This window comes from Marmota flaviventris, chromosome 6 (genome assembly GCF_047511675.1).
Source record: "Marmota flaviventris isolate mMarFla1 chromosome 6, mMarFla1.hap1, whole genome shotgun sequence".
In the NCBI taxonomy this organism is placed as follows: domain Eukaryota; kingdom Metazoa; phylum Chordata; class Mammalia; order Rodentia; family Sciuridae; genus Marmota; species Marmota flaviventris.
Genome location: NC_092503.1, coordinates 86,348,688 through 86,368,937, shown reverse-complemented (window position 1 = coordinate 86,368,937; position 20,250 = coordinate 86,348,688). Strand labels below are relative to the sequence as shown.

Genomic DNA, 20,250 nt, shown 5'->3' with positions numbered 1-20,250 from the left:
TCTTACCTTTGTAGAGGAAAAGATAAAAGAGTACTTCTTAGGAATTGAGCGAGCTGTTATGTGTGTACCTGGGAAAGCTCAGTGCAAGATGCTGGTCTAGTGTCTTCTGTATAGGTAATTAGTTGTCCTAATTACCTGGAGATTGATTAATCTACTGGAGATTGATTCCAGGAATCCCGTGAATACCAAAATCTGCTAATGCTCAAGTCTCCTAGTGATTGTATATAACCTATACACATCTTCCTGTGTACTGTATATCATCTTTAAAGTACTTGTAATACCTAATACAATGTAAATGCTCTGTAAATTTTTGTTGCACTGTATTGAGAATAATGACAAGAAAAAAGTTGATTTTATTCAGTATGGATGCAATTTTTGTCTAATATTTTCAATCGGTGATTAATTGAACCCAATATGCAGAATGACATTTGGAGGACCCACTGTATTTTCTTTCCTTTTTCCATTTATTATTAATTTACACAATGAGCATTGGTGATATGAAGCTGAAAGAACCAGTCCTTGCCTTCGAGTAGCTTCAGTCCTAAGGGAGAAACTTCAGGACACAACACTGTGGTGTCACCTTAGAGGTGCTGGAGAATGCAGTGTGCAGTTAACTAATTCCATGGAGCATGAGGGAAAGAATAGACAGCCTGGTTGAGGGGACAGTGAGAAGGAACAGAAACAGGCCAAATGGAAGAGAGAATATTTTGTCAACTGCATTTGTGAATTGTAAATTTTACCTTCTGTGTGGAGTTGAGGTAAGAGGCATGATTTCTGCCCTTATAGGCTCTTGTTCTCTTACTTTCATTCATATATTTAATGTAGCTGTTTCTTTATTATACTGAAATCACCTGATTACCTTTTAATCTGTTCAAAAGTAGGAACATTCTGTCTGTCTCTATTCCCTAGTGTTTAACATAAGACAAGGCATCTGGTGGGTGAAAAATGACTGCTCTTTTGGTTGAACTGAATACATCAATGAAAGAATGAATGGATGGACAGATGGATGAATGGATAGATATTCTGTATTTAGAAAGAAATGTACTTGGGCTGTGACTCCTTCAGTGGAAAAAACAACATAGGAAATAGGAAAAACCTGTAACAAATGAGGTGTGGCAGAACATAAAAGAATTTTTACTAGAAACACTCTGGGACTTTATTATAAATTAGAAATTTTTTCTTCCTATGTCTGGACCTTCCAAAATTTCACATTTATGCGTACACTAATATACTTGTCAAATTATTGGATCAAAACCTCGATTGATTTAGAAGACTATTCTTTCATTGAGATATTTTTTTAAACTAGTAATGAAAGTTTTCTGATTAAAACACTAATTTTGTGATGTGAAAATATATTGCTTAGTCCATTGGAGAAATCTTAATTCTGTTAATCCCCTTAAAATGCCATCATATATCAAAGAGTACACCAATGGAGGAAAAATAAAATAGCTCTGGAGACACAAGGAGAGCAAGCAGACAGCTGGAATTTTGGGGAAATGTCTGTGGCATTTGGGTTTACTTTTAAGGGAAAGAAAAATTTTCCATTAAATTTTATAACACAATAATATTTTAAAAACTTACACTCAATAAGAACCTTTATAGTGCTGATGTAAAATTCAGATTATATTTTACTCATGAATTACAGATTTATTTTTTGATGAGGGTGGATAGTGTAAGAAACAGGCTTTTATATGCTTCTTCCACCTCCTTTAATTACCTCCTCCTCCTGTCTCAATGCACACACTCACACACCTTTTTATTTTTATTTTTCATGGTATCTATGTGTAAACAACACCACACCATATATAAATTAAGTAACACTCTGAATATTCACTGGGACATTAAAAGGAAATCAAATAAAACATTCTGTAATGTGTAGGCAATTTTAAGTGCGGAGATAGAAGCAAAGAAGAAAAAGGGAAAAAAAAGTGAGAGAGGCTGTCTACTCTTGTGTCTTTTTTAGTTAGATATTTCAGAAGATGAAGAAGTTTTAATTATGTGCTTCCTTAGAAGAGTGGGATAGTAATTCCTCTGAATCATTTTCTCCAACTATGAGTCCCACTCTTATTTTTCTCTCCTTCTTCTTTGCACCCCAATTCCTCCTTTCTTTTTCTCTTTTTCCCCCTTCCTTCCCTTCTCTCCTTTCTTCTGTTTCTGCCTTATTCAACCTGGGTATTATTGGATCCTTACTGATCTGTGTCACAGCCCACATCTCTCCTCCCGCTGAACAGTGTCAGGGGCTTTGGAAAGGCAGAAGACATATTTGTTAATATCAAATATGCTGTATTTCTGTGTTCTGGTTAAACCCTGGACTAGAGAGGAAAGAACACTCAATCCTAGTCAGAAAAGAGTTCATTTCAGCCTCACAAGTTACTTTGTGATTTTAAACAAGGAAATCTTCAGGTCCCAGTTTCATCATCTATAAAATGAGAATGATTAGAGCCACATCCCTGAAGCGTGGTGAGGATCACACGAAATGTGATATGAAAAGCCAGACTCCCAAGTGGAGCCTAGTGCAGGTTCCAGCCCTCCGTGCTCTTCACAACAGCATTCTGGGTGTGCTCCCTCTTTCAGTTGATACTATTTATTCAATCACAGGTACCCATAGATGCTAAGAACCACACTAGCAGCTGCATACTGCTAGTTTGTTTATTCCCCAGGAGTGGCTTTGATTTATTTTGAAGAAAGAAGTGTCCCTTTGGTTTTCATTACAATGTGTTTCATCTGCCACATTTTCTGAAACTTCCATGTCTTGAAGCCCTTGTGTTGGTGTTTCATAACCAACCTGCAGGTTGTCAGAATCAGTGGAGCAAACCATTTACTCCTTGTCTTAGATACAAGAATGATTCCTTCTTTCCCTAGTGCTTCAATTTTCTGCTGTAAGGATCCTCCTTTGTTTGAGTAGATTCTTCATCACTGCCTGCATTTATAATTTTTATCTCCACTTCTAGTTATGATTTTTTTTTGTAGATGTGAATTTTCTTTCAGTACTCTTCAGAGAGGAAAAGATAATGGATGGCACTCCAACGAAGAAGCTAAAATAATGTCTTTTTTCATTATTATCATATTTTGGTGATTTTAGCAACCTCATTAGTTTATAGTTGTGGTAATCATTCATAATGTTTATTAAAAATAGTTATTCAAAATTATTGCACTGATCTAAACCTCTGAATAACACTTGCCAACATAACCTTTTCTTTTAAGAGAACAAATATGTTCTAAATAACAGTTTATGTTGCTAAATGTGGTTAATTCTCTTGCTAAGGATACCCATTTATCAAATTAAAGTAATATTATCTTAATATTTTTCTGATACAATTATTTCTAAATATTTATTAGAGAAACTACTAGGGGAAAATTAAATTATAGATATTATGTACTTAATTCTGAGATGGAAATGTCTAGAAACTTGGACACAAGACAGTTTCATATATAATTATGTATCATATTCAATAAATATTTGAAGGACTTCTCATTTGTAAAATATGAATAAAAGTAGCATCTTCTAATTGAGTTACTTTGAAAATCAATAAAAATGATGCATGTAAAACTTAGTGCAGCATCTGGCATATGGTGAGCATTTAGTGAATAATAAATATTATGTTATAAACATAGCCCAGAATAAGACCCTAGGGACATAATAATGGGAATAATTAACATTTAAATAAAAGAAAACAGAAGGAAATAAACAAAGAATTTCATTGTGTATATCATGCGATACAGAACAGGAATAGAAGGGAATTGGAGTTCAGGGGAAGGAAACTGGAAGATTTTGGAGACTCAGGGTAAAAACAGCCACACTAAGCTGTGTTCGATATAGACTGAATTTAAAGTGATGGAGGTCACTGTGGTGAAGACATACTGTATTAAACCTCATGGATTGAAAGAGATCTTCTTTGCTGCTGTTGTTCATCTGATTTTTCAAAAGATTTTTATAGTGGGCAAAGTATTTACCAGATACTGTGCATAGGTGAGAAACCTAGAATGGAAACAAGTCAGTTTGCTAGTCGATTTTCTGAGGGAAGGTTAGACATAGGGAAGAATGTGGTAGGCATGGCTAATGATCTCCAATACAAGAGAAAAAGGAAGAAGTCCCCAAGGAGGTAACATAAGAGGCTGTGAACATACCAAGAGAGTGCAGTGTCAGGGCAAAAGACAACTTCAAATAATTGTAGCTGTTCAGAAAAATCACTTTTATATGAATTTATTTATTTTTTAGAGTTTATATCATTCTTCATATAGAAAATGAAGATAAGTAGATTTTTCTTGGCATTTATATACCTTAGTTACAGATGAAAACAACTACAAGTATCTATTTATTCCAGCATGAAATAATTTCATAAAATTAAAGGTATTGAAGCAGTTACTCAATTAATAATGAAAACTGTCTCATTATCTAAGTATTAATTAAGGATGCTTGAATACTGGAAGATGCTTAGTTCTGCAATTTTTCTGCACAATTTGTAGCAATCCAGACATATTTCGAGAAACAATGCTTTTATCTTTTTTGTTGTTATGGTTAATATCCAGGATGCTTTTATTTGTTTATTTTTTTAAGAAAAAACTGGGTGTGCTCCCTCTTTCAGTTGATACTATTTAGTTTGGTGCAAGTGTGCAAACAAAAGGGAAAAAATGGGGGAAAGTCTTCGAATAAACAGTGACAGACCTCAAGCTTTAGAACCCCACATCCAGTCACTAAAGGAAACCTCAAATACTGCTAGATTCAGTTCAAAGTGACAAATGAGTATTGAGCACCCATTTTTGAGCAATATATTATATTAGGTTCTATAAACCACAAGCTCACAGTCTTTAAGTGTAAGGAGATAACTATGTAAAGAATTTATGACACAAAGGAGGGTTTGTGGATCGCCATAAGACATTTCTGAAGGACTGTGAAGATTCACAATGTTGACAGACCAAGGAAAGGTTCATGGTGAAAGTAGAGTTGGAGAGGAACAAGGAGTAGGGACACAGAGGGATGCCATGCTCTCCACCACGGGAAGGACACCTTGAGTGACGACGTGGAGATACATGTGGTGTGTAGTGTTGGGAGGCAATTATCATTCTGTTGGCTAGAGAAAACCAGACATGAAATTGGGGGTTTAGTAGGAGATTGGGATACAGCGTGAGGTGTGAATACATACTGTTAGTACTGTTGTGAGGAAATTCTGATTGATTTGGTAGGCAATGAGAAGCCATTAATGGGTTCTAAGTGGGAGATAATATTACCGAAGCAGCGACTCACAAGACTGATATAACAGTGGTGAATAAAATGTTCTGGAATGAAGACAAATAGGAATTTGGGAAACTGGAACCTTTTGTTATGGCTTAGCATTTAACGAAATAGAGTGGGATGGAATGAAAAGGAAAGAATCTATATATGGGTCTTCCCAAATGCTAATATTTGGAATCATTCCATATATTTAGAACATATGTCTGTGTTTTAAATTTTCACATTGCCCTCGGATATTTGGCAGATTGAGCTGTGGTGTGATTTGGCACAGATGATCTCAGCTGCAGAACACTACTTTTGTCCTGTATTGATGGTGTCTTCTCAACTTTATAAAGCCACCAGAATGGATGCATAAGTAAAATTAGTCACTGTTTCTACACTGCTTGTCTTGGATGCTCACACAATCAAATTTCATCAGGGATCAGGACCACACAAAATAGTATAGTGTCATGAATTGGCTTTCCTGGGGAATTTTAGAGGCTTCTTAATTACTTTAGAAAGGCAGCTGCTCTTCTCACCCACTGTGAGTTGGACATTCCGTGCTTGTCCTCTGAGCCAGTCCTCAGGTGTCTCTCTACTTGGTATTCCATAGGGAGCAACTGGTATGGTTGAAAGTGTGTTGCTTTATTTATTTTTCATAAGGCTCAGTTTCCTACTCAGTTAACAGAATAAGCTCTGAGTGAACAATATTTCAGTTACTGTTATCATGCTGTCTATTTATCTATTACATATTTTCAACATTAAAATACATTCAGTTGTGAATAAAACTTTTAACACAAATAACTATGAAATTAAAAGTCTATGTCAACCATTTTAGCCTTGATTTCCCCCTCCTTTTCACCTAAGAAAAAATAAATTCGGTATTCTACATCTATTCATGTAATAAATATCATAGACGCAATTTCCTGAGATTTATACTCCATGAAATTACCTCCACCATACAAGTGTATATAGACTGTGGGTTTATATTTCTTGCTGTTACACATTTTGGCCGGGACCTAATCATTTCCATTGACTACTGTATCTAGAATACATATGGCTCTGTCACTAGATGATTCAAGACATTATTACACAATATCATAAAAATATTATTTTATTTTTAACCCAAATCCTGTGATTGAAGGTACATTTTTTAGCTTAAAGAATAATGGGAGTGGGGAAGACCCTGCTTTCTAAAATCCATTCCACAAATTAGTCTTATTTTCTACTCAAGTACAATAAGAAATCAAGTCATATTTTTTAATTAAGTGAGGTCTTAGAAATGTGGTTATAATTCTCAGTATTCAAGAGAGAAACTTCCATATTTGCTTATCCTCTATTGAAATCAATCCCCTGATTAACTCACCCACTTAATAAATGGGGCTTTTTCAGTGAAATAGATTTCAGTATTATAATGTACTTTCTCAGAATGAAAGAGGTTATTTTACTTCTGAAGGTGTTGGAGTTTGCCTTATGGACTGTTCATTCCTAAGGAAAGAAACAAGGTCTTGTTCACCTACAGCAATTCCTGGGAGATGCTAGAGAAATTTTCTCAGTTTCGGAATGTGCCAGGACTATTAAAATTCTTTCCTCATATTAAAGCCCATATTAAAGTCTTTGTAGATCGAAATTCATAGCTTATTTCCAAATTATGTTATTATATAGTTAGAGTTAACTTTTATATTTTATATTTGTCAAACTTATGTAAGAATTTAACGCAGTCTCTAAAGTTACATTGGTTTATCTTTGATATTCTTAAATCTGCTCATGATCAGTTATTATTTTTGCCTCACAACTTGTCCAAGTACACATTTTGGGGGAAGGTCCTCAGAATTTGATACTGTCAGGCCACATTAAGATATAAATGGTCATCAGACTTCTTGCAACATTTATTTATATTTTAATCCACAACTTAGGATTCCACTGTCATGGCTATTTCTGGTATCCTGGGCATATGTAGACCAGAAAGTAGGATGGACAGCAAGAAGTTTTCCTGAAATTTCCCAAATCCTTTTCTTTTTCCTTAGAAATGGATGAAGATCCAGTCTACATTCCAAAATGTCTGTTTTTTAAAATTGATTTAATTTTTTTAAATACATGATGGCAGAATACACAATTTTTCATATCTCGGGTTGTATATAAAGTATGTTCACACCAATTCATGTCTTCATACATGTACTTTGTATAATGATGTCCATCACATTCCACCATCATTGCTAACCCCCTGCCCACTCCCTTCCCTTCCCACCCCTCTGCCCTATCTAGAGATCATCTATTCCTCCTACACTCCCACTCCCTACCCCACTATGAGTTAGTCACCTTATATCCAGAGAAAACATTCGGCATTTGTTTTTTTGGGGATTGGCTAACTTTACTTAGCATTATCTTCTCCAACTCCATCCATTTACTTGAAAATGCCATGATTTTATTCTCTTTTATTGCTGAATAATATTCCATTGTGTATTTATGCCACATTTTTAAAATCCATTCACCTACCGAGGGGCATCTAGATTGGTTGCACAGTATAGCTATTGTGAATTGTGCTGCTATAAACAGTGATATGGCTGTATCCCTGTATACTGTTTTTAAGTCCTTTGGGAATAGACCAAAGAGAGGGATAGCTGGGTCAAATGGTGGTTCCATTCCCAGGTTTCCAAGGAATCTCCATACTGCTTTCATATTGGCTGCCCAATTTGCAGTTCCACCTGCAATGTATGAGTGTGCCTTTTTCCCCACATCCTCACCAACACTTATTGTTGTCTTCTTAATAGCTGCCATTTTCTGACAGGAGTGAGATGAAATCTTAGAGTAGTTTTGATTTGAATTTCTCTAATTGCTAGAGATAATGAACATTTTTTTCATATATTTGTTGATTGATAGTATATCCTCTTCTGAGAAGTGTCTGTTCAGTTCCTTGGCCCATCTATTGACTGGGTTATTTAATTGTTTTTTTTTTTTTTTTGGTGTTTAGCTTTTTGAGTTCTTTATATACTTCACAAATTAGTGCTCTGTCTGATGTGTGAGAGGTAAAAATTTGCTCCCAAGATGTAGTCTCTCTATTCATCTCACAGATTGTTTCTTTTGTTGAAAAGAAACTTTTTAGTTTGAATCCATCCCATTTATTGATTATTGGTTTTAATTCTTGTGCCATAGGAGTCTAATTAAGGAAGTTGACCCATAAAGTTACAATTATCTTATATTAGACAAAGGCACCAAAAACATGCACTGGAGAAAAGATAACCTCTTCAACAAATGGTGCTGGGAAAACTGGAAATCCATATACAACAAAATGAAAGTAAACCCCTGACTCTCACCATGCACCAACTCAACTCAAAGTGGATCAAGGACCTAGGAATTAAATCAGAGACTGCATCTAATAGAAGAAAAAGTAGACCCTAATCTTCATCAAACTGTCTGTTTTGAAAAGAGGGAATCTTTGGAAATATAAAGCATGTTTGTTCTATAGATTGGATACATTTATTTTTGTCAGTTTAAATGGTCAATTGCATCATGTTAGTGTTGCAAAAACAGCTCATTTTTAAAAAATAATAATATATGGAACTGAATTGGGGGCTGGGAAGGAAGTAATGAGTTCCATGAGGAAGTGTCTTTCCTTGTATAGTTCTTCTTCCAGTGTGCTTCCCCATTCCATATTCTCAATCTCCTAAGTACCTAGATTCCTGTGGGTCCATCTGTAAAGTCACCTCTTTTCCAGAGTTCATTCAGAAACTTCATTTAGCCTGTGACTGTTCTACTCATGTGCTTCTTCAGCACCTGGGAAAGTGGTTAGTAGAGCACATGGTAATTTCTTCACTCAACAATATTAAGTAAGCTCCTCAGGACTCAGGCTTTGTCTTTTCCTCTTCATTTCCAGTGTCAAGTGACTGAATATCCAGTTGAATAAATACTGAGTTATTAGAGAATATAACTGTATGCCTACTTCAGATGCAAGGAAGTTATTTTAATGTTTGTGAATCTTGCAATTAAGCAGTGATTGGTATGTCTTAGAGATAAAGTCAATATCTGTGCACTAAACTGTTTTTCCCAAGTATTGGCCACTTCCTCTAATCTTACCCAAATATATTTCATGACAAACAGTTCTTGGAATTGTGAATTTTTAAAAAATAATCTGTGTATTCAAAGAGTGTGATTTTTCTAAACATATAATAACATCCAGACAATGTCAAAGTGTGATGCACTAACAACGTAGCAATTATTCACATATTTAACAGTTTTTTTTAAAAAAAATCTCTCTTGGAGAAAAATAGCTTATGTTATGATTAACTGTTGATTTGGAAGTGTCTTCTTTCAACTTGCCATATCACATTTGAACCCCATTATGCACAACATAATCAATAGCAACTCTGCTTTTAAACCTCTAGTCAGACTTTACCTTTTGTTTTTGCAACTACTTCCTTGACATCTCCAAGGATGTCTGATAGGAATCTCTATCTGAATGTGTATGAAACCAAATTCCCAGTTGTCTTCATTTCCTTATTACAAACCTACCACTGTATTATTGTCCCCATTTAAGTATCCTGTCACTTCAAAATCTGTCTTCCAGTCACTTAGGAAGACAAAAAAATTCTTCCATTAAAAAATTGATGAATATATTCCCCCATCTTATTTCATTTCTACTGCTATATCAAAATAACACAGCCTGGGTAATTTGTAAATAATTGAAATGTATTCCTCACTGCTCTGAAGGCCAGGGCAATCCAAGACAAAAGTTCCAGCAGATCTGATGTCTGCTGAAGGCTGTTTTTCTTCTTCTAAGATGGTGCTTTGCTCCTGAGTCCTCTGGAGGGGATTAAACTCCACTTCTTCATGTGGCAGAAGGAACATTGGAGCAAAAAGGGAACTGGGGTGCTCTTTTCAAACTCCTTTATAAGAATAACACCATGCCATTTTTCTTTATTTGCGGTGCTGGGGGATCAAACCCAGGGCCTTGTGCATGCTAGGCAGGCGCTGCACCACTGAGCTGCATTGCCAGCACTAATCTTGATTTAAGGGCTCTGCCCTCATGACTTTTTGAAAGACTCACCTCTCAATATTTTCCTGTTGGTGACTATCAACACAGGAATTTTGGAGGACCACATTTAGACCATAATACCCCCCACTAGAAAATCCAATTTTGAATTATCTTGACTCTTTCCAACAAAATCCAGGTCCAGTTAATAAAGCATCTTTGATGCTATCTTTCTAGCATTTTCATATGTCACCACTCCTTGCACTCTTATCTTGGTAGTTACTGTGATGGTTGCCTACCCAGCTTTTCTGCTTCTGTTCTAGTCTCCTACAATTTGTTCTTAATACTAAAGCTAGGGTGTGCCTTTTAAAACCCAAGATAGATCCTATATTTCCTCTGTTGGAAACTTTCTTGCAGTTATCACTGAAATGTTATGAGCATTGGTAATAATAACTTAGCTAATGTGTTGATCACTCACTATGCAGCAGATCATATGTTAAAAGTATACAAACATATTCTTGTTTTATCCTTACCACAACCTTTTATTATTCCTGGCTTATACATGAGAAAACTGAAGTTTGGCAAGGTTAAATCACTTTCTCAATATCACTTAGATAGTACAGTGGCAGAACTATGCTTTGCCTCCTTCCTTTGTATCTATTTAAATAACCTCTTAACATGACATATTATAAACAAAGTCTATCTTATAATCCATTTTTATACAAGAAGAACCAAAAATAATATGCACTATATATATATATATATATATATATATATATATTCCTTAAAATTTTCAAAATTCAAACATAATAAGTGTACATATTTGTGGGGTATAGTGTGATAATTTGGTACATGTATACAATGTGTAATAATCAAATCAGAGTAATGAGTATTTCTGTCTCCTTAAACATTTATTATTTCTTGCATTATGATTACATTGCATTTGTAAATTATGTTTTTCATAAGAATCAGCAGGAATTACAATGAATGTAATTATAGGCAAAAAAAGAATTTACCAAATTAGAAAGCATTGTATATTTGGTCAGACTAATATGATGACTGTAACCAAAGTCATAATAACCTTAATATGAAAATATAACAAAAATACTATTAAATGTATAAAAGGTTCATTTTTGTGGTTGACATTTTTTTAAAAAAATCATATTTTTAAAATTTAAACAGGTATAAATTCCATTTACCATCCAGTCCTAATATATTTCTTCATTTCCAATATTTTAAGGTACCTGGTCTAAATAACTGTCCAAAGGAAAGATATTATAAATAGTGAGAAGGACTATATATATATGAGAGAGAGAGAGAGATTTAATACTCTTACCAAAAGCTAAGCCACTACTATGTTACTGAGTCCTTATTTTCTTAGGAATGTAAAATTCTTCATGATTTATAATTATTTATATTAAAATTACAATTATCATATATTCTGAGGTTACTAATTGGCTAACAAAATAAAGTTGGCATGACTTTACATATAAAAATATTTCTAATACTTGGATAATGTATTTTTAGTCTTTCTATACAGGCTTACCAGCTTTGTTAGCATAATCCCCATTTCAGATTTATATAATCAAACTCATCAAAAGAGAATGCCTGCCTGGAGGTGCTATTTGTAAATCAAGTGTTGCTCTTGGAAAAATGCTAATTTACTTACTATCCAAAATATTATCAAATTATTCTAACATAGTTAAAAGCACATAAAGGAGTTTTTACCCCATAGGAGTTCGTTTCTTTACATATGTTTCTGACTTAGCTTCATTTTTTATTGACTTATGCTTGGAAATTTAAAAAATATTGGTCTATATTTTGAATGATTCACACACCATTGTGGGTCAGTCACTTGCATAGTGATACGATGAGCTTTAGATATGTGAAGATTTAAAAGGCAGGTGTGTGACATGGCAAGTTTTGTTGGCATTTTCTTTTGGTCAGATTATTTAATCTCTGTATGCTTGTTCTTCCTGGGTTCATGTATGTAGAGTACTCAGCATACTACTTGGCTAATAATGAGCTACTTTTTTTTGGATTTGTAGAATTGTGTCATGGTTTGGAATGAGCTTCTTTAGATGAAGAACTGAACTGCTCCCAAAGTACTTATTTATTCTTACCATCCAAAACCTGATGTAGTACAGAGTGCCACGTTCCAAACGGACACACGACAGAAGTACCTCCATGCATGTGGTTTCCCTTGCATTGGACCTTTGTTCATTCAGTGCTTGCTTCATATTTCCTTCCCTATTATAAACCTCTCCTTTTGTATAATCTTTCTTCCTATTTCTCTCCTCATCTCATGCCTAATTCCTACTGAGAAAGTAGTCTTTATTATCACATCTTTTCCTCTCCATACAGTTTGTACACTGAGCCTTATTTTTTGGGGTGAAATTGAGAAGAATAAGTTATTTTATTATGTAAGCACATTTACTTTAGTCACAATCACCATTTAACATTTTTAATGATTAAAAGTTCTAGGCATGAATATAGATATTAATATTCTAGGAATAAGAGAAAAATAAAATTTTGTAACTTTCTTTTGCATAGTAAGACATCTACAGTTTGTTTCTCTTTTCTTCTTTTAAGTCTCAGTAGTGTGGCAGTGATGTGATGACATAAATAACTTGTCTGGAATGTTTTTATTTATTGAAAAGCAGGTGTGCAGCAGCTACTAGATGGATAACCTTACACTATGCCCATGGGAAACAAAAAAAGAAATTAAAAATTAAATAATGCTCACAAATAATCAAATTGCACTATCAAAGTGATTAGAAACATGGGTTTCCTCCTGGGAAATAACATTTTTTTATATACCTAAGGGGATATTTTTCTTTTACCTTTAAAAAAACTCTCAATGTCATTAAGTAAATGTAAGATTTTGAACAATTTAAAAACTGAATTGCTCTTCATTTTTCTAGGGGATTACTTTGTTGTTATTGCTGTCATTGTTCTGGTTTGTTTAAACCCCTCTACTTATTAGTAAAAGAAAAACAAGGAAAGCAATTTTTGACAGCTCAAACCTAAAACTAGGATGATCTGCAATAATTACCAAACAATTTCTGAACTTATAAGGGCATCTAGAGTAACATCAGTGAATTTTGTGTTGCTCTTATAAAAACCTTTCGAGATGAGATATTGTAAAGGTCTTCAGGAAACAGCATGCATGGAACAGTAGTAGTTGCTTAATCATTAAAATAGTCGTGTTTCCAAGGAGGCTTAAAGTTTCATTTCATTAAGATTTGTCAAGGATTGAAGCTTCACATACTGCAATTATAATCATAGTTGGTATTTAGCATAATTTACTTCTTAAGGGATATCCTTTTGGGTCAGTAGTTTAAAAATATTTTATCTTCTGCATATAAATGAGGACACGGAGCTGTGCCAAACTGTATTTCTCTTGAGTCCTCTCCCTATTCTGCTATTCCCCACCCATGGCTTCCACTCTACCTTTGTGTTCTCCCATCAGCAGTGGCTGTTCCAAGCATGGAGATGATATGATTCCCATGCAGAAAATATAGAACAGCAGAATGGGGACAATTTCAGGATGGCAAGTCCTCAGCACCTTCAAGATCAAATAACATTTTTTATTTAGTTTAACCCCCCGTGCCACTCATTTCTTTTTAGGTTGCTCTGGATTCTCCTAGAAGTATTCTGTAACTACTAATACTGACCAAAAATGTCATGGCTCACCAAGGAATCTTGCAACTTACCTAGAATTCACTCTTTAGAAACTTTTCCTCTTGGTCTGAAGAACAAAGTGCTCTCATTGGTGGGCTGCCTTGCATTATTTCATCACAGTCCAAAAGTGGAATCAAAAGAAAGGCTCATGAGCCATCACCACACCTGAGTAGTGTAAGAAGGCAAGTAAGGGATGGTATAATGGTGGGTCCTGTGGAAAACACTGCTTTGGGTTACATGGAACAGTAATACCGCTCTTCAGGGAGCAGTGTTGTTTGAACGCTTCTTGTGTGGCCTGGAAGAGGAAGCCTTGAAGTACATGGCAATCACTTTTGAATGTGGCTTAATATTACACTATAGGTAGTTGGCATAAGACAGCCAAGCATATTTTGGTTTTGTACTTAACACTTAAGAATTTATAGAAGACCATTTTTGTAGGGAGAAAAATAACAGAATGTGTAAAGTTTCTAAGTTTTTATATGAAGGCAAAATTACCACAAAGTGAATGAAACTTAGTTTTATGGTTCCTCATATGCACAGCCCCTATTATTTAAAACTCAGTGGTCATTATTATTATTATTACACATATTATTAATTTCATAAATCTCCCCTGCTGAATTGCATACAACATGAAGTAATTAGATATAAACTTTACAGGGAGATAACCAAATTGTGCTTTACTATGTGCAAATATATTTTTAGAATAAAACAGAGTCATTTTAAATATCAGACCATGTATTGTTTATAAATAAAAATATGATAGCATTTGTATATTACCTGTAGTAACAAACTTTCAATTTTTTGGCTATGATTTGAGGATAAAATTCAAAGGTTGAATGTTCTGTCTGATATATGGATGCTAACTCACAATAAGGGGGATGGGTAGAAAAGAATAGAAGTACTTTGGATTACACAAATGAGAATTGAGGGAAGGGTGAGAGAATGGAATAGGAAAAATGGTAGAATGAATCAGACATTACTTTCCTATGTTCATGTATGAATACATGACTGACATAATTCCATATCGTGTATAACCAGAAGAATGGGAAGTTGTACTTTATATTTGTATAATATGTTTGCATAATACATTCTACTGTCATGTATAACTAAAAAGAAAAAATTTAAAAATCCATATGTATAGTAGGTAGTTTGAAATTACCAGTCTAAATCTCTGTTTTCATCATTTAGATCCACACAGTGATTGCCAAGAATTTCATGAAAGAGAGAATCAGTACCATTTTTTTAAACCTCTAGCTACCTTTATGTGAATTATTCAAAATGCATATTGCCAGTAAGAAACCACTTTCCAAATCAGGATTCACATGAAGTCATCTGAACCATGTTAACTTCACCCAAAACAATCAAGCTGCTTCCTTTTAATGTAATTATGTTTTTCATGGATAGTTCACCTTTTCACATTTCTACTCATTTTTCCTCCTTGGCACACATCACTAAGAGCTGCCTGTGTAGGGGTGGTTATGGCATGCCAGAAGTTATGTAACCACACCCTTGAGGTAATATCCAGGCAGCCACACTGGTATATACTGTCAATTGGGAGACTGCTTCTTAAACACATTGAATTGCCTTCAGAGTCACCTCATGAGTTATGTAACAATTTCAATCCCTGGGCCTCTGGTCATGAATGAAATTAGCCCAAACCTTTGACCCACTATACTTAGCACTCTTGGCTTTTAATGATTTTATATTTCTTCCCATTATAAAAAAAAATTGAGCTACAAATTCCATAAATGTGTTCAGCTGTGAGAGTACAGCAGGAGTAATTTCACAGCTTCTCCATATGATAGTACCTTACCCATGAAGATAGAGAACATTGTTCTTTAAAGATTGATGAAGTTTTTGCTACACTTCAAAACATAAAATTACATATTCATTTTTTCAGAAGTAACAATAAATAAAAAGTATAGGCATAATCATGATATTTAAAAGGACTTTAATGTTATTAACAAAAAAGTTCTAACTCTAAACTTGTATTTATTTTACCAGTGTATAAAAAGAAAATTACAAATGAATAAATGTATATATCGATTTTGTGAGAAAGTCATGCCTTAGTTCAATGTCATTATGTTGTCAACTCATCTTTACCAATGACATAAAACAGAACCCCTTAAAAATGAAATAGTTAAGTTGGGTGTGGTGGCACACTCCTGTAATCCCAGTGGCTTAGGAGGCCGAGGCAGAAAGATGTTGAGTTCAAAGCCAGCTTCAACAACACTGAGATGCTAAGCAACTCAGTGAGATCCTGTCGCTAAATAAAATACAAAATAGGGCTGTGGATGTGGCTCAGCGGTTGAACTGAGGTTCAATTTTTGGTACTCCACCAAATTAAAATTTTTACCAGATATAATTGGCTGATAAGTGATTTACTTCTTTTTAATTTACTTAAATTTGTAACCTTGGATTTCATTTATGCTTTTTAAAAAAATTCTTTAATTTCCTTTTGAATAACTTAAGTATTAAGATTGTACATAATGATTAATGTATAATTACTTGATTCAAAGTGCTTACAAATATGCCAGAAGGTGATCTGAAATATAGATTTGTTCAACATTAATATGAAGTCATGAAAAATATGTTAATAAGGTAAAATATAATTATTTTATTATGAATATTTGCATTTAATTTTTAAAGTGTATTATTATAAATTTAAAAATATAGTGAAAAGCCCAATAAAAATTTTGTAGGTGTATTCATGATAAGGAGATGAACTCTTAGTTCCAAATATATATATAATTAGTAAATTTTTATTTCTGTTTTCCACAATAATATATTCCATTGTTTATAGATACTGCAATAAACATTTTTAAAATATTGGTCATGATCAACCATTAAATATGTCGATTAGACAATTTTTAGAAAATACACACTATTATAATATTAGTAAATAAATTAATAAGATACAGTTATGAAAAAGATATCAAAATAGCTTCTCATTAGAAATGTTTGCTGCTTGCTCTACAACCTTCTGCTCCACGTCAGTTTTCAGTTACGTGTAAAGCAAACCTTTAAGCAAGCTTAGCTCAAAGATTGATCTCATCAAGTAAGAGAAGTGAGATGGACCACCTGTCTAGTCAGACATCAAAGCTGATTGAAGCCTGACATCTGCCTCCAGGCTGGATTTGGGCACCATTAAGTATACTATTGTAGAGTTGTATTGTTCCTTCAGACTGTTGTCCCAAATTCACCCTTCATCTCATTATCCAGGGAAGTCTGTGAGCCTTTGCCTTTGGTTTCTCTACAGAAGACTGCAGTTGATCAGTTTGGTTTGAAAGCTGACAGTTCAGGCATAAGGAAAATTGAAAATCACAATTAGGTAAATACCACCAAATTAATATTGGTAGTAATACCTGCCAATATATGCTAAAATAAGTGGATAGAGGGTGGAGGAGAAACAATATTTGAATATCTCCCCCAAGATATTTGTTAATTACAAAGGAAAAAACAGAGACTATACAGTAGAGAAATTCAACAGGAACCATGTGGTTATCTGGATAATGTCACCAGTAACAAGATACACCTGTGTGAGATGATCAACATTAATTTAAAGATAGCTCTATCATGCCCCTGATATGATGTAATAAGACAATAAAATCATGTATCCTAACATATGAAGGCATTCATGTTAGTCATGTGTAAGTTAATGAGAAAATATCAGAAAATAAACCAAAAGTGAGCAACATTCTACAAAATAATTGATCAGTAATATTCACAAGTTTCAGAGTTATGAAAGGCAATGAAAGACTAAGGAACTGTCACAGATTGGAGGAGTAAATGCAATGAGGGATTTTATTCTGAAACAGAAGATCATTAGCAGAAAAACTGAAATTCAAACAAATCTCTAATTTAGGGACTGCTAGTACAATAATTTCTGGGTCTGATAAATGTAATCTAATTATATAAAATATATTAGAAAGGCTAGATGAGGATCGCATAGGAACACTCTTATATGCCCTGTGATATGGGACATACTATTTTTGCTTCTGTAATTTTATTTATTTACTTACTTACTTACTTACTTACTTATTTATGGTAAGGAGGATTGAACCCAGGGTCTTATGTATGCTGGGCAAACCCTTTACCACTGAGCTACAACCCTGGCCCTTTTTTTTTTTTTTTTAAATTATATTTGTCATAGGGTCTTTCACAGGGTTGCTAGGGCTGGTCTTGAATTTGCAACCTTCCTGCCTCAGTCTCCTGAGTAGCTGGGGTTGCACAATACCTGGATTTTTTTTCTGTAATTTTTGAATGAATGATCTCAAAATTTAAAGTTTTTTTTTTTTTTTTTTTTTTTTTTTTAAATAAGAGAAGTTAACATAGAGGTGTCAACTGGAAGAGAATAGGCCCTATAGCTGTCCCTAAATCTGTCTGTGTTAACTTGGGACACCTTAACAAGATACCTTAGTGGTAATAAACAATAGTGGCTTAAACAACATAAATTCATTTTCTCACAGTTTTGTAGGTTAGAAGTCCCAGATTGAGTGCCAGCCAATTCAGCCCCTGCTTTCTTTTTGGCTTTTAGACAACTTTTCATGGTATAGTCATATGGCAGAGAAAGAGTATGATATCTTTTATATATATTTAAGAAGTTGATCAGATTCCACACCTTGTGACTTGGTTGAACTATAATTTCCTCCATAAAAGCTTTTATATTAAGTTTGTAACAGCAGGCAGCCTTTACTTTGGGAAAGTGGGATGAATGATTTGCCGAAGCAGCAAGGAATTGGGGATACTGCTGAGCCTCACAGGGAGTCTTGGTGAAGGCTTGTAAGACTGCATGAGGGCATAGATATGTTTCTTGTCAGAATAGTCAGAAGTGTTTCTCACAGTTGTGTCACCAGGATTTAGATAGTCTCAGTAATTAGGAATACTGAAGTTTTCACAAGCCTTATCCCAAACCAAATGCCTGTGTTTTTCACTGGGTTTTTTTTTTCCAGAAAAGATAACAGCACTGAATACATTTTTATTCATAACTTTAAAATTGTGCTGCCTCTTGAGCTTAAATTTTCTAATATCATTTATTCAAGAAATTGCATCAATTTTGTACAAATGTAGTAATTTCATCTTTATACATAACAAAGTATATGAGGATTATCAAAAAAGTAACCATGACAACAGGCTTTCTTGCAACAGGCATGCAGATCTTTAGCAGAAAATATTTTTCTGTGGTTCTATGTCTCACACACACATATCACATCACCTGAAAATTTTATATGTACATGTACGTATGTTAATAAGTTTTTATTAACATACGAAAGACCCTCCAAGGTTCATTAAGATTGTATCATAGACATGAGTATGCAGCCTAGTAGTTTTAGAAATAAATGAGAAAAGTTTTGGTGTTTGAGTTCTGGCTTCTAGTTTGGAGTTATTCATGTTTCAGGAAACTAGGACCTCCTGAGCTTTCCATTTCCTCATCTGAAGAAAATGTATATTCCATCCCCTGCCATACGTACCTTAAAAACTCATCAGAATCAAAAGACATCGTGCCCAAGAAAGGATTTTGTGAAGTGTTATATTTATTTCACTTGTTATTTCATTACCACACTAATTATTACTTTCTAATATTTGTTACTTTCAAGTTCCATAATTAAAGGTGATAGGAAAAAGTCTGGAGATATCAGTGTTATAATAATAAAAAAAAGAACAAGTGGCAAAAAACACCTGTGAAAGGTTAAATGAGCTGTAGCAATTATGCATGAGGAAGAGATGCCAACAGGTGATCTAATAATTGTGTTCAAGCACTCCTGAGAGATAATAATGATGAGCAGAATGGGAAAGGTCGGCATGAGCTATTTAGGCTAATTTAACAAGATAACTTTCCAATAGTGAAAGAACCCTTCTGGAGAGGCTATAGCATGCTATTTTGTGACAGCTCCCCCTTGAATGGGAGCAGTTCAATACCAGCCTGAACTGGAGTCAGGGACTTGACTCCTCAGGCCCAGAGCTGCCTTTCAGTGTTGTGTCCTGTACTTCCATATAGATCTCAGGTGCTGTGATAATGGAAAAGGGGACTCTTATTTTCCGGGCATGATGAAAAAGAAGCAAATAATGGAAACCCACAAACGAAATACATAAATGCAGCATCAACTGCATTTCCTTCCTGGAGAAAGTGTCTAATTTTTTATTTTAAAATATTGAAAACCATTTTATTTAATGAATATTTTAAATAGTAGAACATACTTCTTTCCAAGATTTATGTTCCTTTAAGGTGATTGAGATGGGAAAGAAGACAAGAAAAAGGGAGTGGACTAGGAAAAGAGAGGAGGAAGGAAAGGAGCCTGGGGCAGGGGTGGGGATTCAGATGGGCAAGCAGGATGACATGGAGGAGAGGGGAAGGAGGACATGGCATTGGGAACAGTTCCAGTTT

At 34.3% G+C, this 20,250-nt stretch overlaps 1 protein-coding gene across 1 annotated transcript in view; it reads left to right on the top strand.

The window, feature by feature from the left end:
* Nucleotides 1–20,250, top strand: part of Kcnq5 (potassium voltage-gated channel subfamily Q member 5) — a 544,104-nt gene that overhangs the window by 24,128 nt on the left and 499,726 nt on the right. The window lies entirely within an intron of this gene.